Source organism: Microtus oregoni, unplaced genomic scaffold (genome assembly GCF_018167655.1).
Source record: "Microtus oregoni isolate MIOR12 unplaced genomic scaffold, Mior012 000038F_ref0000394, whole genome shotgun sequence".
In the NCBI taxonomy this organism is placed as follows: Eukaryota; Metazoa; Chordata; class Mammalia; order Rodentia; family Cricetidae; genus Microtus; species Microtus oregoni.
The window spans coordinates 7,794,803-7,816,624 of record NW_024543097.1 but is presented as its reverse complement, the minus strand read 5'-3'; positions in this window follow the sequence as shown (position 1 = coordinate 7,816,624).

Genomic DNA, 21,822 nt, shown 5'->3' with positions numbered 1-21,822 from the left:
AGGTTGTTTTCAGTACTGTAGCTCTGTAGTAGAGTTTGAAGTCAGGGATTGTGATGCCTCCAGTAGTTGTTTTATTGTACAGGATTGTTTTGAAAGAGCCAGATATCAATCCACACATCTTCGTACACCTGATTTTTGACAAAGAAGCAAAAAATATCAAATGGAAAAAAGAAAGCATACTTAACAAGTAGTGCTGGCGTAACTGGATATCAACATGTAGAAGAATGAAAATAGACCCATATCTATCACCATGGACAAAACTCAAGTCCAAATGGATCAAAAAGGTCAACATAAAGCCAGTCACACTGAACCTTATAAAACAGAAAGTGGGAAATACACTTGACTGCATTGGCACTTGAGATCACTTCCTAAATATAACCCCAGCAGCACAGACACTGAGAGAAACAATTAATATATGGGACCTCCTGAAACTGAAAAGCTTCTGTAAAGCAAAGAACACGGTCAACAAGACAAAATGACAGCCTACAGAATGGGAAAAGATCTTCACTAACCCCTCATCAGGCAGAGATCTGATCTCCAAAATATACAAAGAACTCAAGAAATTGGACACCAAAAGAACACATAATTTAATAAAAAAATGGAGTACATACCTAAACAGAGAACTCTCAACAGAAGAATCTAAAAATGGCTGAAAGACACTTAAGGAAATGTTCAACATCTTTAGTCAGAGAAGTACAAATCAAAACAACTCTGAGATTCTATCTTACACCCAAGAATGGCAAAGATCAAAAACACTGATGACAACTTATGCTGGAGAGGTTCTGGGAAAAAGGGAACACTTCTTCATTGCTGGTGGGAATGCAAGCAGGTACAGCCCCTTTGGATGTCAGTGTGGCGATTTCTCAGAAAATTAGGAAACAACCTTCTTCAAGTAATACCACTTTTGGGTATATATCCAAAGGATGCTCAATTGTGCCACAAGGACATGTGCTCAACTATGTTCATAACAGCTTTGTTTGTCATAGCCAAAACCTGGAAACAACCTAAATGCCCCTCAACCAATGAATGGATAAGGAAAATGTGGTACATTTACACAATGGAGTACTACACAGCAGAAAAAAATAACGACATCTTGAATTTTGCAGGAAAATGGATGGAGCTAGAAAACATAATTTTGAGTGAGATAACTCAGACACAGGAAGACACTTATCACATGTACCCACTCATAGGTAGTTTTTAAACATAAAGCAAAGAAAACCATATTGTTTACAAATGTTCTTTTACATTTAAAGGGGGATATGATATAGATATGAATAATTTGTCTTGGTATGGATTTTAAGGTCAATTTTGTTATATGTATATGTATTTCTGATATTGATTAAGGTATTATGATTGTATAGTTTATTTAAAAATGTAATGTATAATTAGAAAATATAGGTTGTTTGTGGATAATCATAAATAATAGTCAAGCTTGTAGTCATGTTAGATTTTTTAGATGTGCATAGATATATTTCAGATAGGCATTCTTCATATCTTTCAAAGACTACAGAATATGGCATTTAATGTCTTAATAACTTAGGGATTTTCATCACAATGAGACATGGCTGCTCCTGGCAGCACTAGCTACTTTAAGAGGAAGATGGGCATTGAAGAGGCTCCTTATGGAGTTGGTTAGCCATTTGGGCAAGAAACTGCTCTTGCCTGGACTGATGCATAAACTGGACACAAAGACCCCACAGAGAGTGGACTGCTGAGCTTGTCTAAAGGTGAGATGGTCTTTCGGGGTTCCTGATTCATGAAAGAGTCTGTGAGACATTCTGCAGGACACAGCGAAAGGTGACTGAACTGTCTTTGAATTTTCCTGCCTCATGGAAATGTCTGTTGGATACTATGGACCTGTAGGCTGAAGATGGATGCCCCAACAGTACAAAGGAACTTTGGGTGACTGTCCAGGTAGCGAGATGTCTCTATCATTTCTAGAATTTGGAAGTTGATATTTCTTGTTTGCTTAGGTAATATTATATCCTTCTAGAGTGTTTGATGGAGTTGAAGAATGGTTAGTTATAGTTATAGTTTTTCTTAGTTATGATAAAAGATAAAATAGATATAAATATTGTAACTATAATTCTTGCTTTATAACTGTTTTGCTATATGTAGTTGTACTACGTTAAAATGAAAGCCTTTCTTTTTGTTTAACAGAAAAAGGGGAAATGATGGAGGACGGTCATCTGTCTATTTGTTACTTTCATTGGTTAATAAAGAAACTGCCTTTGTTTTTGATAGACAAAAAATTAGGTAGGCGGAGTAGACAGAACAGAATGCTGGGAAAAAGGAAAATAAAACAGACGCTTAGCTCTCCTCTCCAAGATGGATGCAGGTTAAGATCCTTCCTGATAAGCCACCACCTCATGGTGCTACACAGATTATTAAAAATGGGTTAATCAAGATGTGAGAATTAGCCAATAAGAGGCTGAAACTAATGGGCTAGGCAGTGTTTAAAAGAATACAATTTGTGTGTTGTTATTTTGGGTAAAGCTAGCCGTGCGGGAGCCGGGCAGCGGGAAGCGGCCCACAGCTCCTTACTACACAAACCAAAATCCCAGAGAACTTAGACAACAATGCAGACACTAAGAGAGACTTACATAGACCTAATCTACATGGGAAGTAGAAAGTAGAAAAAGACACAATCTCCTGAGTAAATTGGGAGCATGTGGACCTTGGGGGAGGATTTAAGGGGAGAGGGGAGAGTCAGGGAGGGGAGCAGAGAAAAATGTAGAGCTCAATAAATATCAATAAGAAGGGGGCAAGAAGAAAGATGCATGGAACAGTATTCTCTTTTGAGAATGTGTGCAGTCCTCTCCCTTCTAGCTCCATTAATACCCATGAATACATTTATTTTAAAACCAAAAAATAGAATCTTTTAGATATTTTATCTATTTATTATGTGTGTGTGCGCGCGTGTGTGTGTGTACATAATCATGAGCACACACGAACATCAGAAGAAAACCTGGAGGATTCTTTTCTCTCCCTCTCCTATGTGGGCCCTTAGTATTGAACTCACATTGCCAGGCTTGGTGGTAGTCCTTGATGGGTGTTAAGACATATTAGCACTATGCCCAGGTACCATATATTTTCTGTTGCTATTATGAATGAGAACATTTTTTTTTCTGTTGTACTCTTCATTCATTTGTAGCTGTAAATATGAGATCCATTGAATTTTGTGTGTCGACCTTATTGCCGAATGTCATGGATTTTTTAGCTTGATATTTTCTTGAATTTTCAGTTTCTACATTTTCTTTTGTTTGCATGCTGTATGTGTGTGTAGCATATGTGTATGTTTGTGCTGATGTGTACACAAGTGCATGTGACTCTAAATGCATGTGTGCTTACCTGTTTATGTGGGGGCCAGAGGTTTACATCAGGTGTCCTCTTCTATTGCTCTCCACCCTGGTTTTTAAGTCAGGATCTTTCCCTGAACTCATCAGTTCAGTTGACTAAGCTGGCCAATAAGCTCCCAAGTATGTTCTGTGTTTGCTATTCTGTCTCCTGTCCTGTAGGTCACTGTTCTACTGAACTCAGAATATTTTGCTTATCCTGCAGGCATTTTACCCACTAAGGAATTTTCCCATCCCCTTGAATTTTCTATATAAATAACCATATAATTGGCAAATCATAACAATTGTGCCTTAATTTTTTTCTATTTACTATGCAATTTCTTTGCACTGACAAGGAATTTCAAGGATATATTGAATCATATGAATAATGAAACATATTGTTATTTTTCAATGGATAGTTTGTGGCAAGGTAAGTATGAAATCAAATCAATAAACTCTTTGAGTTGCTCTTTTATGCTGAAACCCATTGTTTATATTGAATTCCTTTTTTAAAAATAATTTTTAAAAATTTCTGATTCTTTAAAAATATAATTATGCCATTTTTCTTAACTTTCCTCCCTCCAGCCCCTCTCATGTAACTTTCTCTTGCTCTTTATCAAATTCATAGTACTTTCTATTTACACATTGTCGTGTGTGTGTGTGTATGTTTCTCTGACTACATGAATCTGACCAATTATGACCTACTTAGTCAGTTTAATGTTACTTGTATGTAGATGTCTTTAAATCTTGCCATTGGTATTGCACAAACATTTAGTGTGCTCTTCCCTGGAGAAGCCTATCTCTCCCAATCTTAGGGTTCCTTAGATGCTTCTATTTCTTTTTCTACACCTTCCACACTAACGTGTCTATTGCTGTTGTCTCTGTTCAGGTCATGGCATCCATATTCATGAGACTTAATGGGTATAGCTTCACTGTTATTTCTAGGAAACACAATATCACAGCAAGCTTCCTGTTTCTCTGCTGACTGCTCCATCTTCCACAATGATGCCTGGGACTTTAGTGTAAGAGTTGTGCTGCATATCATATGTATCTGTTGGGTCTTGACCCCACAACGCTGCGCTTTGTTTGGCTATGGTTTTCTGCATTGGTCTCCATCTAGTCTTGCAAGTTTACTTCTGTTTGAATTTGTAACACTCAGCATTTGGAAAAATACTGGTTCACTGAATTACACAGATATTTCAAGTGAAACATTTCATTATATAGTGCCAAAAATCACATTTATTAATATAACTATGATCTTCTTAGAACAGTTTTAAAATATTCCAAAGCTTTCAAGCTCACAGTAATGAATAACCATTTTACAAAATTCTAATTTTCTAATTTTCGCTTGAAAGCTTGAATTTCATCACTGGCAATAGATATTGTTAGCTGTCAGTTGTTTCCCTTGACATGTCAGACTTATCACATTTATGTTTCAGAAAAATGTATGCCAAAATCCAAACACTGATAACTAGAGTTTGTCTAGTACTCATTCTGTCAAGTGTAAATGGTTTGTCATGGGGAGGGCTGTAGCTCATGCCACAATCTAAACTCCTAAACACTAGCTTTTCCTCCAGACAGCTCAAATGCTTCAATACGTGCAGAACGTGCTTTCTTCGTGTTTTCCACACTATTTGTCACACTATTAAAAAACATATACTCAAGGTTTGAGATTGAATAAAATTAATGATGCCCAATCACAAAGATCATTTGTAAGCAAAACTGGTTGAGGCCAGAAAGGTGGAGTATGTGTGATTATTTTTTAGAAGGTGAGCAAAATGATGGCAAAACTCTGTGCACAGACTACTCCTTGAAAACCCTTGCACTAAAAAACTCATCCAAAAACAGGTGATTCAGCAGCAAAAGATAATGTCCTCAGGACGATTCCATCACATTTCAGAGTACCCGATGTGGCACCGTTTCTTAACAAATTTATTAAAGCAGGGTCACAGTTGTAAAACTCCAGGCCTGTTGCACTCAAGAGTCTCTTGTAAGGGCCTAGACATCACACACAACTGCAGAAGTCAAGAAGCATCAGCCCTATTTCCCACTTTGCATGCAAGCATGGGCCCTCATTAATAACTTAAAAGCCAGCTCCCACTTCCAGCCTGGCGACAGCTGCACTCACCAACAGTTGTCCTGTTTCCTTTCTCTGACTTTACTGAGCACACACACTTGTCTCTCCCTCTTTCTCCTTTGGCACTGTCCACTTCATGTTGTCGCAACTGGAATGGTAGAACTCTGTTCTGTCCCTGTAGCTACTAGATAACACTCGTTATCACTGGTTTAACTGCTGCCCCTCTGTCTGACATGGTATGAGAAAGTCAATGGTTCCTGTTGTAATTTTCATCCAACATTGTTTTTATAATACTACCTACAGTGGAAGTCAACACCATGAAAATGGCAGATGAAAGGTTAGTGTTATCATTTTGACCTACTGTGTGATCTTCAAGCTTCTCCATTTAAAGTTTTATTATTATGTTTTTATACATTTCATAAGTAATGGGACTTAATTTAATGGCTAATTACAAACTTTTAATCAATTTATATTTATTTTAACATTGATTCATTAGAACTTAATCAAAATTGTTTACTAGATTACTTTTTATATTCTATCCTTTCCTTTTTATGATTTTGCCAGACATATTTTTCTAGCTTCTTTCCCCCTCTGCTGACTTAGAAGTTTGATTTTAATTTCTGATTTTGTTATATAGCTCATCTAAAGAAGTTTGATGAGCTATTTTAATTGTCTTTACTAATATATCTTACCTTGTACTTTATGTTTTATTCCTTTATTTCCCTGGGCTTTATTTTGGGTGAATATGTCATATCTTTTGTGAAATAATTTTTGACTTAGGCTATACCAAGTAGATAATTTATGTATTTTAAATTTTATTTTAGTATCTAATTTTAATTTTCAGAATCCTAGTTGGCTCCTTTTTGTGTTTTTATTCATATTTGACTGCTTTATTTTCATATTTTTTCTTACATTACTGATATTATTTATTTCTTTGAGGATATGGAACATTTCTATTTTGAAGTCATTTCCACCCACATTTCCATGATTGTGTTTTCATTTCTTAGCTTTGACTTTTTCAATAAGCTTGAAATTCCCATTTCCAAGCTCACCTGAAATAGCATTTCCTTTTTGAAACTTTGTGCCCCGTTTTTCCTGCCTGTGAACTTGTGAGCTTGATTCATCCTATCTAGAAAGTGTCAGCTTTTACATTGTGGCTCTGTGCCCTCGTCCCATTGTGACATAGGAGAGAGGACAGCCCTGGTAAAAAGCCTTTCACCAGCTAAGCTCTGGGGACATTTTAACATGGACACACACACGAATGAATATGCTCTAAGTATTTCTTAGTTTAGATTGATCCAGAGTCTGATGCCTCCACTTATCTCTGTTTTTCTTTTCCTCCCTCTATTTTTAGAGCTAGGATGTTTTGTGTACGATGTACATTTTATGTCTTTAACCATTTTAAAATATCAAACACATGGGCACTATGTGTGTGAGGTTCAGAGAAGGATATATGCTAATTCAAAGTACCACCTTGACTTTATAGTATTTCTTTAGGAAGTTCTTCTAGATAAAAGAATGTCATTGTACATAATAATACAGGAGGTAGAGGTGGCGGATTAATTAATTAGAAAGCTTACAACAAACACAATTACGCATGTTGAATTCTCTATAGCACTCTATACAGTGTCCTACCTGAACTGGCCCTCAGTGTCCATCAAATTCTTGCATTTACAGATTTCCCATCTGTTGTTTTGAGTTTCCCCTACTGAATCTAGTTGACCCTGATTTGCTGCTGTTTTCCTGTTGACATCTCAGTGTGACTGTGGCTCTATGTTCTTTATCACATGGCCTTCGTTATATATCATCAAGTACTCCCAACTGACTTTATCGTATGTGCACAAAATATATGTGGTGACAGAAGACAAATGACTTGATATAAATTTGAAAGTAGCAAATGTATGGATTGGATATAGAAAGGAAATGGGCGATTTTTAGCAGGCTATGATTTTGGAGACCAACCGTCTTTGTAAAATGTTCTGAAATGGTGAATTCAAGGTTATGTGGAGGCAGATGGAAGTAGTTTTTTTTAGTATTTATGTTCATATTGTGGTACAGCATAGAGGAACACACCTGTGATCTCAGTCTTTGGGAGGCAGAGATAGTAGCATTACTGTAAATTCATGGCCAGTCTTGTTTACAAAGTAAGTTCCATACCCATCCTGCACTTACATAGCAGACCCTGTGTTAAAAATAATTCCCTGTAAATATTTATTAACTTGAATTTTTTGGTCTTAGATTATGCCTTATGGAATTATTGGAATATTATTTTCTGAGAAAAATAGAAAGACCCTGCCATCCCTGAATTACTCCAGCTAGTGACTATCACAGTGCCTACTATGTATTGTGAAAGAGTCATTAAATTATCATCAGTACTTAAGGAAATGTTCAACATCCTTAGTCATCAGAGAAATGCCAATCAAAACAACTCTGAAGTTCCATCTTACACCTGTAAGAAGGGCCAAGATCAAAAACACTGATGACAACTTATGCTGGAGAGGTTGTGGGCTAACAGAAACACTTCTGCATTGCTGGTGGGAATGCAAGCTGATACAGCCCCTTTGGATGTCAGTGTGGCGATTTCTCAGAAAATTAGGAAACAACTGTCCTTAAAACCCCATAATACCACTTTTGCATATATCCAAAGGATGCTCAATCGTACCACAAGGACATGTGCTCAACTATGTTCATAGCAGCATTGTTTGTCATAGCCAGAAACTGGAAACAACCTAAATGCCCCTCAACTGAATAATAGATAAGGAAAATCTGGTACATAGCAGAAAAAAAAATGACATCTTGAATTTTACAGGAAATTGAATGGAGTTTGAAAGCATCGTTTTGAGTGAGGTAACCCAAACACAGAAAGACAATTATCACATGTACTCATTCATAAGTTCTTTTTATACACAAAGCAAAGAAAGCCAGCCCACAAATCAAAATCCCAGAGAATGTAAACAACAACGAGGACCCTAAGAGAGACATACATAGACCTAATCTACCTGGGAAGTAGAAAAAGAGAAGATCTCCTGAGTAAATTGGGAGCATGGGGACCTTGGGGGAGGGTTGAGGAGGGGAAAGGCAGGGAGAGGAGCAGAGGAAAATGTAGAGCTCAATAAAAATCAATAAAAAAATATCTTCATTACAGTTTGAATATTTGTTATCTAAAAATCCCAAATTCAGAATTCTCCAAAATCCAAAATTTGTTGATTACTGACATCTAACCCTTGACTGGAAAATTCTATGCATCAGGGGTGGCTTGTAGTAAAAATATAAGCAAACTGAAAGTGTTTTGTAGGATTATAATGCCTTCAGGTTGTATGGGTGGCCTGGGTATGAAACATATCAGTTCTGTGTTTAGATTTGGGTCTCTTCCATCAGATATCTCCTGCATATGCAAACATTCCCCAGTCTAAAAGAAACAAAAACCAAATGAACCTCAAGTACTAACGCTTCTAACCTCAAGCATTTGGATTAGTGATACCCAGCTGGTACTGGCCTCTCGCTGATACATACTTTAACATCTGTGTTCATCTCTGCCCTGCTGGAAGTGAGCATGCCATCAACAATGCTGTACATGAAGAGTGTTCACATCTACTCATCCACATTTATTGGCCGCCTCTCACCTGACGGTCTCTTCTTCATACTGTGGACGAGTCACAGATGAAAAATACATACTTGCCATTGGGAACTCACTGTCCTGAGAAGGATGGATAATTTGAGGTACCACAACACCGTATAATCTATGCTGTATAGATGTGAGAGCAAAGCTATGTCTTGATGGCTTGGTAATGAACGAGTCTATGAAAATTAAGCAAGATCTTCAGTGAACATGTCACACTTGAATCATGTGAAAAACTGATAGGAATTTGGCCTCTAGGAGAAGATGGAAATAGTGTGGACACTGAGATATTCTGAGGACACAAAGTTCAACTCTGGAATATGGAAAGGTGTGGAGAGACACACGGTTCCAGGAAAATGGTCCAGGTAGCTGTGACTATACCATAACACCAGGCACTAGCCTGGGGCCTGAGCATGACCTCAGCCTCAGGTTTACACCATCAAAGTGGGGATTTTTTTTTTCCACAAAGAGCAGAATGAACACAACACTTGCTTAGAAGGTGGATGGTATTTAGCTCTGAGATGAGTTGTGCTATTTATTAAACCTATAATTTTGTACAAATTATTTAACCTCTTGAAACTTTCTTAAATAATCTGGTGTAATAATAATACTGCTCTGCTATTTCAGTGAGTTCTTAAATATAAGGTAAATATCCTATTCGAAAACATATTTAAATTGTGAACCATTGTGTAAACATGAGATGCGTTCAGTAAATCATTGTGTTAGATTGATAACGACCATAGTTGGGTATGTACAACACCAATCACTAACTAAGATTAATGGACAAATCTGCCATCTGGACAGAAATATTAGAGTTTACTACCTTTGTACAAAAATCCAGGTGCCTCTGCCTCCTAAGTGTTGGGATTAAAGGTGTGGGCCACCATCACCTGGCTAAGCAATTCCTTCTTTAGGAAGCATAGTCATACCTTGGTTATTCATGAAAAATTCTTCTGGGACCTCCTAAGGATGGTCACATTTCTTATGTAAAATAATTTACCTGCAGTTAACCCATGACTATTCTTTGTTCAAATATGCATATTTCAAATCATTTCTAGATTTCTTACAATACTTACCACAATGCATATGGTATGTGGCATGTTAATGGTGTGTACATATGATGTACTGTATTGTTTAAGGAATGATGGCATTTATAAATGTTTGTCTATGTTCAGTATAGAAATAATTTAATTTTTCCCATATGTCATTAAGTGAACCTACAGATGCAGAATCCACAAATATGTAGGGAAGAGTGTACCCCTAAATAAGCAGAAATGAGACTCACAGCACATTACACACTTACTTTATCTTGAGAATACCTAACATTCTTACTTTTGTTTCTTACACACAATACAAAATTATCAAATGACTCAGAAGCTAACATATCAACCTTGGATTATGTGAGCAAACAGGAAAATTTAATAGCAAAAGTTCTATATCTACAACCTAAATTAGCCCTACTGAACCACTTCTTCCCTCAGATTCCGGGGATGCCAATCAAATACTAGAGACACAAAACACAATGAGAATTGGTTCTTTAGATATCATAGAATCTTGACTTTACAAGCCTTTAACCTTAGTTAGCTTCATGCTTCCTGTGGGGCCTGTTGCTGAAGTTGCTTAAGGGCTGGATATATCAAGCTCTACACATATTTTTTTGCCATCTGAATAAAATTAGAAATGAAACCGTTAAAGTCCTATTGATTCTAGACATGTTCTATATGCATTAAATTTAACCTAATGGAGTGAAAAATGAGTATTGCAGCACCTACAGGTAAGAAATATTGGTGTAAGTATATACTGCTCACATGCCCTTTATCCAGTAATATGTGTATTGGTCTACAATAATATATGGCACTAAGACATTATGCTGAATATTTCTAAAATAATGAGAATCGATAATTTTCATTCAGACCACTTAAATTCTGCTCACCATTAATTCATCATTACTTTTTGGCTTTCTTTCACTTAAATCTAGGTGTACAAGATTTAATGAATATTTTTATGATTGGAAATACTGAGAGTCTTAGCATGAGGATAATATAGAAATATGGATTATACTGTATTTATGATCTTCCAGTTATAGTTAAAACATATCTTCATTTGGCTTGCTTCTGGATGCAATTAATATTAATAAAGTTTCTAATCTCCTCTTGTGTGATTGCACCTGCTTCACAGTTTAAACAGTTATAAGTAAACTTGACAAACATGTATCACTATTTTGAGTTGAAGCATTTGAACCTAACACTCATATATCAGTGGACTACTAGAGGGAGATACTTGAATATATTTTAGCACATAGCTCATCATATCTAACATTCAACTTATTATATTCCAACAAACATAAGTCTATTATACTGTGCTTCAGGTGCAATTCCTGGTGTGATCTTTTCCATACAGCCACCAAACTCAGTCAACTGCCAAGTTCTTATGTCTGCCTAACTTTAACTCACACGGTCTACATTATTTTGTCTGTATGAGGACATTCTAGTGTAAATCCCTCCCTCTTCCCCTTTCTTCTTTCCCTCCCTCCCCACGTCTCCACCATGCAGCTGACATATAGTCTTGCTTAGTTTAATGCCTCATTCCCCAACCCATCTTCATCAAGTAATTAAAATAATAATCCTCTCTGAGGCACACATTTGACTGCATAGTTCCCCTTGTAAGAATGCTGGATGATTTCTTAACAACTGCAGGCTGAAATGGGACTTAATGGCACAGAAGAGGTGCACAATGTCCTGTGTGAACTAGCCTATCCCTGCTTCTCTCTCCTCCGTCTTCAGTCTGAGGGACTGTGTGTGAAGCTCTCCGTAAGTACCACGTAGCCCCACATCTGATGTCCTCACTCATGCTCTGCCCTCAGCTGTGCATCTCTTTGCACATAGCCTTTTCTCCTGTTTCAAGACTCGATATATTTTTTTCTTAAGAAGGCCCCTTTCAAACTCAATTTGAAATAGTAAATGCTTTTTTATGTTTCCCACACACTGAGTGAAAACCTCTAGGCACTGAAATTTTATTGACACTCTTTTGTCTCTCCTTCACTGGACTACAACATTTTAAAGAAAAAGGCAGTTTTGTATTCATCTTTGCATTCACAACATCAAATCCAATGCTTTCCGTGTGGTTAATAATTAAGTATGCTTGCTAAATTGTCTTTGAGTTAAATTAATACATCCAATAGTTTTACACGACATTCCCTTTCCTTTGGTTGAGAGTTTTAGATAATTGAGTAGATTAATGAAAAACCTTGAAAAGAATTCTTAACGGCATGCTCTCCATGTCAACTGTAAGTTTAAAACAGGAGGTGAGAACAACCATCGTGTTCAAAATTCCTGACAGAGACACATCAAAGCTTGAAGTAAAAAATCTAAGATAGTAGGTATCAGTTTCTGGGAACCAATTAAAATTCCAGGATTGTATGATTTGTTGCTGTCATACATAATAATAAGTACTATAAATATGTTTGATATATTAGACATGTAAATTTATGTGTAGATTATTGCTAATAACTAATGACTGTCAGATCAAGTCATTCACAGTCTCCAGAGTGAACACCATTCCAATTTTGGAATCTCTCCCATAAGAAAAAATTTCATAAGAAAAATGTGCTGGGCTTGGAGGATGGCTCAGTGGTTAAAGGACTTGCTGACAGGTGTGAGGACAAAGGCTTCAGATGCACAGACATTATATGCAATGCCAGGTGGGTATGAGAACCTGCTTGCAATTCCAGCCTAAAAGTGGAAACAGGGCATCCTCAGAGCAAACCGACTGGCGAAACTCAGCATATTGGTGTGACCCTACCTCAATGAATGCAATGGACTGGCTATTGAGGATACCATATCAATGTGATCCTACCTCAATGAATAAAGTGCACCAGACACTGAGGATCCCCATATCGGGATCTCTGTCTCTGTCTCTCTCTCTCTGTCACACACACACACACACACACACACACACACACACACACACACACCTGAAAAAAAAGGAAAACACACTGTAGGATGTTGAATGGTCATCTATATTTGCAAACAGTGAAATCATGATGTATCTATCAGCATCACTTCAGAAGAAAACCACTATGTTTTGAGTGAATGTTCTCTTTTGATCATTCTAAGACTCTCATAAGCTCAGCCAAATATTCTAATTTCTTTGAAGAAACAGTAGGTGACCATAAAAATAAACAAATGTACAATTGCCTATTGCATTTCCTTTCTTCGTCAAATGATTCATCCCGCGTGGATCTACTAATACTAGATGCAAGGGAAAGTGTGCACACTAGAGGATTTTGTAAAATGTCATTTTGAAAGACTCCTTTGATCCATTGCCTGAGATTTATATATGTGCATCTTTTTGATCAATTGTCCGTGACTTGTAGATCTTCCATTCATTTGCTGAGTTTTAGCTCCCAATTCTAAGGTGGACCTTTAATTTGAGGAAATTATAACATGCACATTTCTGAGAATGAGGAGTCTATTGTGTTTATTAAATTCAAATGTAATTTTATTTTTACTAGAGAGTTCTTGTTTGATTAGTTTAGAAACAATTACACATTTCTCCTGGCATAAGAATACCAAGAAGAAGGGAAAAGTCGGAAGATTCAAGGGTAAAATTGTGTGTTTTGAGGTCTGCGGTATTTATTTACTTCTTTCTCTTCATTAACCTGTTTATTCAAGAGCTAATTATTGAACATTTCCTGTATGCCAGGGTCTTGCAAAGTGCCCTGTCAACCTGTGGTTCTATGGAAATGAGTTCTTTTGATCCCTTAAGAGGAATTATGGAGTCATGAGTTTTTCAAAAATGGTTAAAAATATTGTGGAATAACAACACCAATCTGGTCCAATCTGGGTGTGAGGCTGTCCTTCTAAGGAGGAATCTTAGAGCTGAGGGACAGAAAAGGAAGCCGTGGGGAGGTGAGGTCAATGGAGGAGGTAAGACAGGACTCCAAGGCACACACTGGCTGCTGGGGAAGCTGTTTTTGGATCCCTTAAGGCTCTAAGGATGCTTCCCTGGATGTAATGATGCTTTCCTATCTATTTCATATCTGACCATTCTGAGTTCAATTGTCAGGAAGTCTCATTTCTCTTTCCAGGCTAGCAAAAGGCTTTACTGAAGAATGAAGTAGAGAAAGTGATGTGTAACAAATCCAGCTGCAAATACTATGGTGAAGATGGAGCTCTCTCCAAAGCTAGGAACTCAGCCCTCATTTACTTTCTTTTGCTCAGGCTGCTGGTGCAGGAGTCCAGCAAATTCCTACATGATCTTATGCATCTGAAATCCACTGGAAGAGAAAAAGAATTAAGTTGCAGAGATTGTTCTGATTTCTTCATAATATCTGATCTTTGGATGACATTCCAATTTTTAAATGTTAACAATTACGTTTCACCTGGGAAATGAATGGATAATGAAATTAAATATTATTTTCTAATGAGAAAGAAAAAGAAAGCAGGTTGAGATTTTAAGAAAGTGTTGAGTGGAAGATACCAAGCTTGGAAGATACCTATTTATATGTGGCCATTGAATAGGGTTTCAGAACAGGCAAAAATAAAGAAACAAAAAAATCAAGTTTTGCTGTTTGTTCAGCCATCACTAGCAGAGATATCATTTGATGGTGGTGACAATATTCACTGTGAAAAAACATATGATGACATCCTGGGTAGTTGTGACTCATTCATTTGATATCTGTATATATCCAATGTTTCATTACAGTGTGTGCTTTTCTGTATCATTAATGAAATTCAATTAAAAGTTTAAAAATGCTCATTGATGCCCCTTTTTATTGTGAGACGGGTCATAATAGACAAATGTAGACAATCTAAAATGTCTGTTGGTAGATGAATAGAGGAAACATATGCGCATATAATGAAGTAAGAGTCAGCCCAATATACGGTGATGTAGGTGAACCTTGAGGACAGTCTCTCAAGGTGAGCACCATGTGATTCTGTTTTTATGATGTATCCACTGAGAAGTCTAATTCATAAAATCAAAGTATGGAGTGGTGACTGCCCAGACAGGAGAGAAAGAGAAGGTGCTAATCAACAGGTGGAAAGTGTCTGATGAGCAAAATAGCTAAATTCCAAGTACACTATATACTTGGGATTTACAATGTTTTACCCAGATCAACAAACACTACCGTATTGCACACATACAACTTCATTAAGAGGGCTAATACCATTTTACATTTTCTTGCCAGAGTAATGAAAAATAAGATAGGCATATAGAATAAATTCTTCATCTAAAGGAGGAAAGCATTCTGCCTTATAGAAGTGATTCACAGGATATCTATAGAGCCATTAAAAAGTAAACATATTGCCAGATGGTGGTGGCACATGGCTTTAATCTCAGCACTTGGGAGCAGAAGCAGGTGAATCTCTGTGCATTTGAGGACAGTTTGGTCTACAGGTCAAGTTGCCGGATAGCCAGGACTATTACACAGAGAAACCTCATCCCAGTGATATATATATATATATATATATATATATATATATATATTTACAGTATATATATATATATTCACAGTGATCTTGTTCATTTAACCTATTAATGGATGTAAAATCATGTCTCAATGCAAATTACTTTAGACCAGACTATTCGGTTTAATCACAGCTCTTATGATTCTAAACATACAATTACTCAAATTAATCCATCTATACATTTGTACTTCATTGTGAATCTGAGAAGAGGGTTAGGGCACCCCTCTCTCTCCTGTTTCTTTTCCTAGAAACTGCTTTTCTAATCTGTATGTATTATGGATATGCATGTCTGTGGATGTGAATGCGCAGAGGTCAGACGAGGACACTGGTGACCTACCATCATTTCCCTTGTTTCTTTAAGGCAGGTTCTCTCCTTGACCCTGGTGCTCACAATTTTTGTTTAGATTGGTAGCCAGTAAGATTCAGTCATCCTCCTGCCTCTGACCTGCACACACTAGGGTTCCAGGCACATTCTTATCTCCCCACTCCTTGTGTTGTAGGTGTATAGATCGGAACTTAAGTCCTCATGGTTGCACAGCAACTTCTCTTAAGCACTGAGCAGTCTTGTCAGCTCCTAGAGAGTATGCGTCTAAGTATATTTTAGTGTAAACCTGATGCAGTTCTAAGATATCCTTTTATGTCTCTGGAAAAAGCAGTGAAAGAAACAGTATGGTGCTAGTGAACAGCCTATATACTGTGGGTTTACATGCAATAAAATATAGATTACATAGCAAACAAAGAGTGTTTTTCTGAGTTGACATTCTTTCAATAGACACATGAGTTTGATAACTGGCTTTTCTTCTGAAAGAGCAAATCAATGGGGCAGGACATGCGATTACAGATGTATGCCCTGGTTTTATTTGTAGAGTGCAAAGAGCAAAATGTATCATTGCATGCTACATTGGTGGTGTGAAATATCATAATTCTTTGTACTGTCTCATTTTTAACACTGCAGTTTTACAAATACATCATCTTGCAGTGTTGCTGCTGTGGAGGCTTGTCTCCCAGTTCATTGGAGGACAACTTGAATCCAGAATGTTTTATAAAAAATGAACACCTGAAAGTGATTTTCTCCTAAAAGTGTTACTGAGTTCTAATTCTAGAGTCTAGGTAGTCAGTAGTCTGACTATGGCTAAAGGCAATTTTCTGTAGGAATGGGAGAGGGAGATTGGACCTTGGGTGACTGTTTTCTTACTTATAAGTAGCATAGGGGGCTTTTTCCCTTCTATGTATTGCCAGAGTAGGCTCTTTACTCAGTAACTCATGAACTCAAGGGTGCAGGTAGAGATCTAAAGCAAAAGCAAGCAATTAAAGTTAACATTCCTGACAGCAGAATGCTTGTCACGCTGAGCAAACACGCAATTGAGTGTTGAGAGGCTCCTGGAACATTTCAGGGTTCTCTGGGGATCTGAAAGCTACTGTCAGCCCAACCAAGAGGATACACAAATGCCTTCATAAACAAAGGAAGTGGCTCGGAGAGGATTCTATTCCATCTGTGTGAAAGTACCCTATTGCACATCTGGATGTTCAGGGAAATGACCTTCTCATGGGAATGGGGAATGGTACCCACCCTGCAAGGCCATGGCAGACAGCAGAAAGACTAGGTGAGTGCCAAGAAGGCCTCTCAAGTGGAAGTATTTATCTGGTTGAAAATGAAGAGGCAAGACAAGCCCAACTGAAAGCAAACAAACAAAATCTTCCAACCATATGCTTAGCAGTTTGCACATTTAATAAGAAATGCCTTTATATATATATATACACACACACATAAATTTCATTGTCACTACAGTGTTTTGGACTTCCCAACAGCTTGGCTCTCATCTGTAGCCCTCCATTGCTCGTGTTCTCTGCCTCCCTCTGAAATGGCTGGACAACATGAGTTACAAATGGTTAGGGATGGGATATTAAATCTGTGAACGAGCAGAACGAATGAAATGCTTCACAGCAAAGCAAAGATGAGGTAAGAATTACCATTAGCTAGAGGAGCCTGCAAACTCTAGGCATAAGAGAGAATAGGACACAGATGGAAACAGAAAGTTTTCGATCTTAATGACACAACCATAAGTCTACCATGATATTTATAGCTTTTTACAATTATATATAAGATTTTACTATTTGTACAAATACAAATATATTTATATATGCACATATGTACCAAAACCATCTTATATTTACAATTTATACATTGTATATCTCATATTTACATAACCATTTAACCTCAGAAGTTATGTATAAGATACTGCCTAGCATATTTTTATTACCCTCTTGTGAAGCTATCATATAAGACATACATTGGCCATTAGATTTAAAAGTAATCTTGTGAGTTTGCAGAGCAAGTAACCATCCTGCTATCGTTGACATACATTTAAAAGGTAGCCTCGATTGGTAACATAGCTCTTGATTGCTTACTGATGCTTCAATAGGTTTCTCACATCTTGAACCCCACAGTTGGGTACTGTATAGAAGGCCTGTTGATGAGACCAACAGTGAAAGTCCCGTTGAAGGAAAATCACTGTAAGCTACAGAGATGCACAGGCAAATTCTGGAAAATGTGGTGCACTTGGCATTGGAGGAAAGCAGAAGAGAGAGAATCTCACTGGTCAGTGAAGTGACTATGGAGAAAACAGCTGATGCCACAAGACACACAATTCTTGCCCAATGTATAAATGGCCCACTTTTTCCTCTTTTGATTTGTTTCAAGGCCCTGGCTTTGTGCCAGGCAAATGGTAACTGATTTGAATAGATTTTATTATTAGCAAACTGGAACAGTTACATGTTCTGAGCTATGTTAGCAGAAACTTCCCCTGACAAATTTCAAGAGGACACTTGGAATTCTATTGGAAAGTAGATACTGTGAATTCTATTGGAAAGTAGATACTATGAATTCTATTGGAAAGTAGATACTATGGAACAAAGGGATAACTTTCTAGTTACTATGACAAATAATAGAAAGAAAAGACTGAACTGCACCATTTGTCTTGGTTACACTCTAACATGAAGTCCTAGGAAATACAAGCAAACAATTTCATTAATATTTTAAATTTAAAAAGTTATGTCAGGTCTTCTGGGTTAAAAAGTATTTTATGTTTTTTCCTCAGTAGTACAGGTCTTTAATATTTAAACCATGGATGTACAGGGAAGAAGCTTTAAAACAAGCCTGGAGGGACTTTGGTATGATGACCGAAAATATATAGTAAACAGTAACTTCTGAAAGGGGCACCATCACCAGAAAAGTACGTGGTTGAGGGGAGCTAAAAGATAACCAATCTACATACTTGGATACCTGTCCTTTGAGATGGTGGCAGTCAGAGATAGGCCTTTCAACAAGATTAAAGAGATGCTATTAATTGCTATTGATCAGGGGTCAACAAATTAAATTGTATTTGCAGCTGCCTCTCTGGAAGGTCTAAATGAGAAATGCAATTAACGGCTCTGACTGACCCAACGTTGTGATTAATTTAATAAGAAATGAGACATCAACCACCACAACAAAAAGCATATATGTACATGTGTGTGTGGTGGTGATGATGCTGGTGCCGTGTGTGTATGTGTGTATGCACGCACCTGTGTGCATGTTAGGCATCTTGGAGACCTCAAATTAAAAGTTCTTCTTCAGACCTAAGTACCCATTTATTCTTATATATTCCATGGAAAAACAAAACAGATGGGCACAATAGGTATTTAACAATTTTCTTTTTCAAATTTCAGGAATCTTGCTGAACAACAATGTGGAAAACAAAAAGCCAACCTTTGGTATTCTAGAGGCACATGTGTGAAGGCAAATGCTAGAGACCCATGGGTAGTCTCACAATACACAGATATAGTTTAGTATGAGATTAGTGTTTGTAAAGCACTAGCGAAAGAATTGTTTTCTCCTCACTGTCCAAATGCAGACTTTTTTTCTCAAGATCAATATATAAAAACCCCATCTGATCAGTGTTGAAGTCTGGCTAATCAAGTTCCAATTTCTCAAGACAAGATGAAAGTAAGTTGGTAAACAGGTGTGGTGTCTGGGATACACACACACACACTAACACACACACACACACACACACACACACACACACACACACACGTAGTTGATCCTGAAGATAGAATATGTCATTAGTAACTTTGGTAGTGCCCCGAGTGACATCAGGTGCCACTCCAAGCTTTCCTTGTTTTCATAGGTTCTACACTGTTGATTTCTGTCATCAGTAACAACATTCTTTATAATTCCAAGAGCCAGCAATGAGACTGCTTTCATTCTAGACTCCCCTATGACCCCCAGGTAGAGCTGTTGTACCAGTGGCTGGGTTTGAATCTCACTTATACTAGATCAAATTTTCGTTACTGCTTTCCTGGGCTTTTGTAATTGTCTCCCAGTACTGTTCCCACCTCTCGCTAGTCTCCAGGTCACTCTTCAATCTGCTGTTCCAATTGTTTAAGATAGTAATATGGCTATGCAGCCTTCTGATTTATTATAAATACTCCATAATGTCAATAAAAAGCAAGTTCAATTTTCTTAGTATGTTTTTTTAGATCTTGACAATTGGAATTTCATCCCAGATGCATCTCTTAGTATATGACTCACCTTCAAAATATATCATTCATTGTTTTCTGTTTTACAATATTGTTTCTCTAAATATATACCCAAATCATAAGTGAGATTAAATATTCAAATCCAGCATCACTTTGTCTATCTGCTTTCTAACTCCCCCAGTCCTAGTTGATCTATGATAAGACATTCTAGGTTTTAAACCACTTTATGTTATTCTTCTATTCAGTGCTTTTAACCCTATGTGGAGATGCCAACGCATGTAAACCTAGGAAACCAAAATATTCTCTGTCCTCTGTGTTACAATCTGAGAAATGGTGATAATTTTATTATAACTGAGAGGATGCTTGAACCAATAAATGCAAGTCATTGTCTTATGTATGGCAGCCAATATGGTGTTTGATACACCGAAAAAAACTGATGTAATGGTAAATGAATTTTATATTCTAGTTCCTCCCATCCATGTTACCATATATGTTCATTTATTTGAAGAAAGATGTCTTTTATTGGAAAACTTTTCAACTTAAAATTAAATGTAGTAGTGTAGCTGCTTGAAATTAGGCCTACTCAGAAACTTGTTTGTAAAGGGAGTGTGGGGAGTATTTAGCATCTGGAACGGAAAGATCGATGAGGTCAACATTTTGAAAAGTCAAAGTGCAAGTCATGTCATGGCCGCCACTGGCAATATTTATATTAGAAAGAGAATTGAGCCCTTAAAACCCAGCGGTAGAAATTCCCATGGATTCATTGTGTGAGGAGGGGAGCAGTGAGAGGCTGCATGTAGGTTTATGGGTGCACGCACTGTGTTTAGGATCATGTGCTGGTCTAGGCTGTAAGTCAAGGTCAGGTGTCTTCCTTACTGTTTCTCTCTTTTTCATTGCTCCTGTTCTCCATCAGGTTAGATGAGTCAGACCAAAGCCCCAGAGAGACTCCTGTTTTCACTTCCTTATCCACAGAGAGCCATGACTGCTTTTTGACATGGGTGTTAGGGATCTGAACCCAGATTTCCTGCTTATGTGACCAACACTTTACCCACTGCGCTGTCTTCCCGTCTCCCAATTCAACTTATTCAGCTCTTATCTAATGAATAGTCTGCCTTCTTGGTGCACAAGGTTGATCAGGGTCATTCAGCTGTTTATATCAGGCAAGGCAATTGGATGTTAATACCATGCATATTAAAAATGTAGTAAGAAAACACAAGTGAGTTGGTGACTCAGGGATACGTTTTGCCTTTCAAAATCGTGGAAATACTGCATTTTAGAATCCTCTGCCTAGCTCTGGTTTCAACTGTATATCTATCTACCAGCTTGTCCTTAGTTCCATTTTCTTCAGGTGGTTGCTGCCCTTCACCATCTCTTGAGCTATCGACTTTCATAGTTGAAACCCAGGTTTTTGTGTGTAATTATTTATTTGTTCTTAATTGACTTGGAAAATAAGATGTTTAAAACTAAAGGTATCTTTTAAAAGAACTTGCCCCTCAGTCTCAATGTCCTGTATAAATGTAATCATGCATGTGTTATCAAGGAGATATTTTTAATATGGGTTCATTTTTCCAACAATGCCATTCACTGCCTATATTGCATTCATAGCGTGCATTTCATACTGTATGTAATGTATTCAGTCTTCCCTTCAAAGACATTCGGAGTGCATTCTCTCATTGCCTCTGTTATACACAGAACTGCTAAAATGCTGTTTTGTGCTTTGCTTCACCTTATACGTAGCAGCTTTCCTAGGGGAGTATGCTTCAAATTCTGACACAGCTGGATGAGACCAAGGTGCCACTT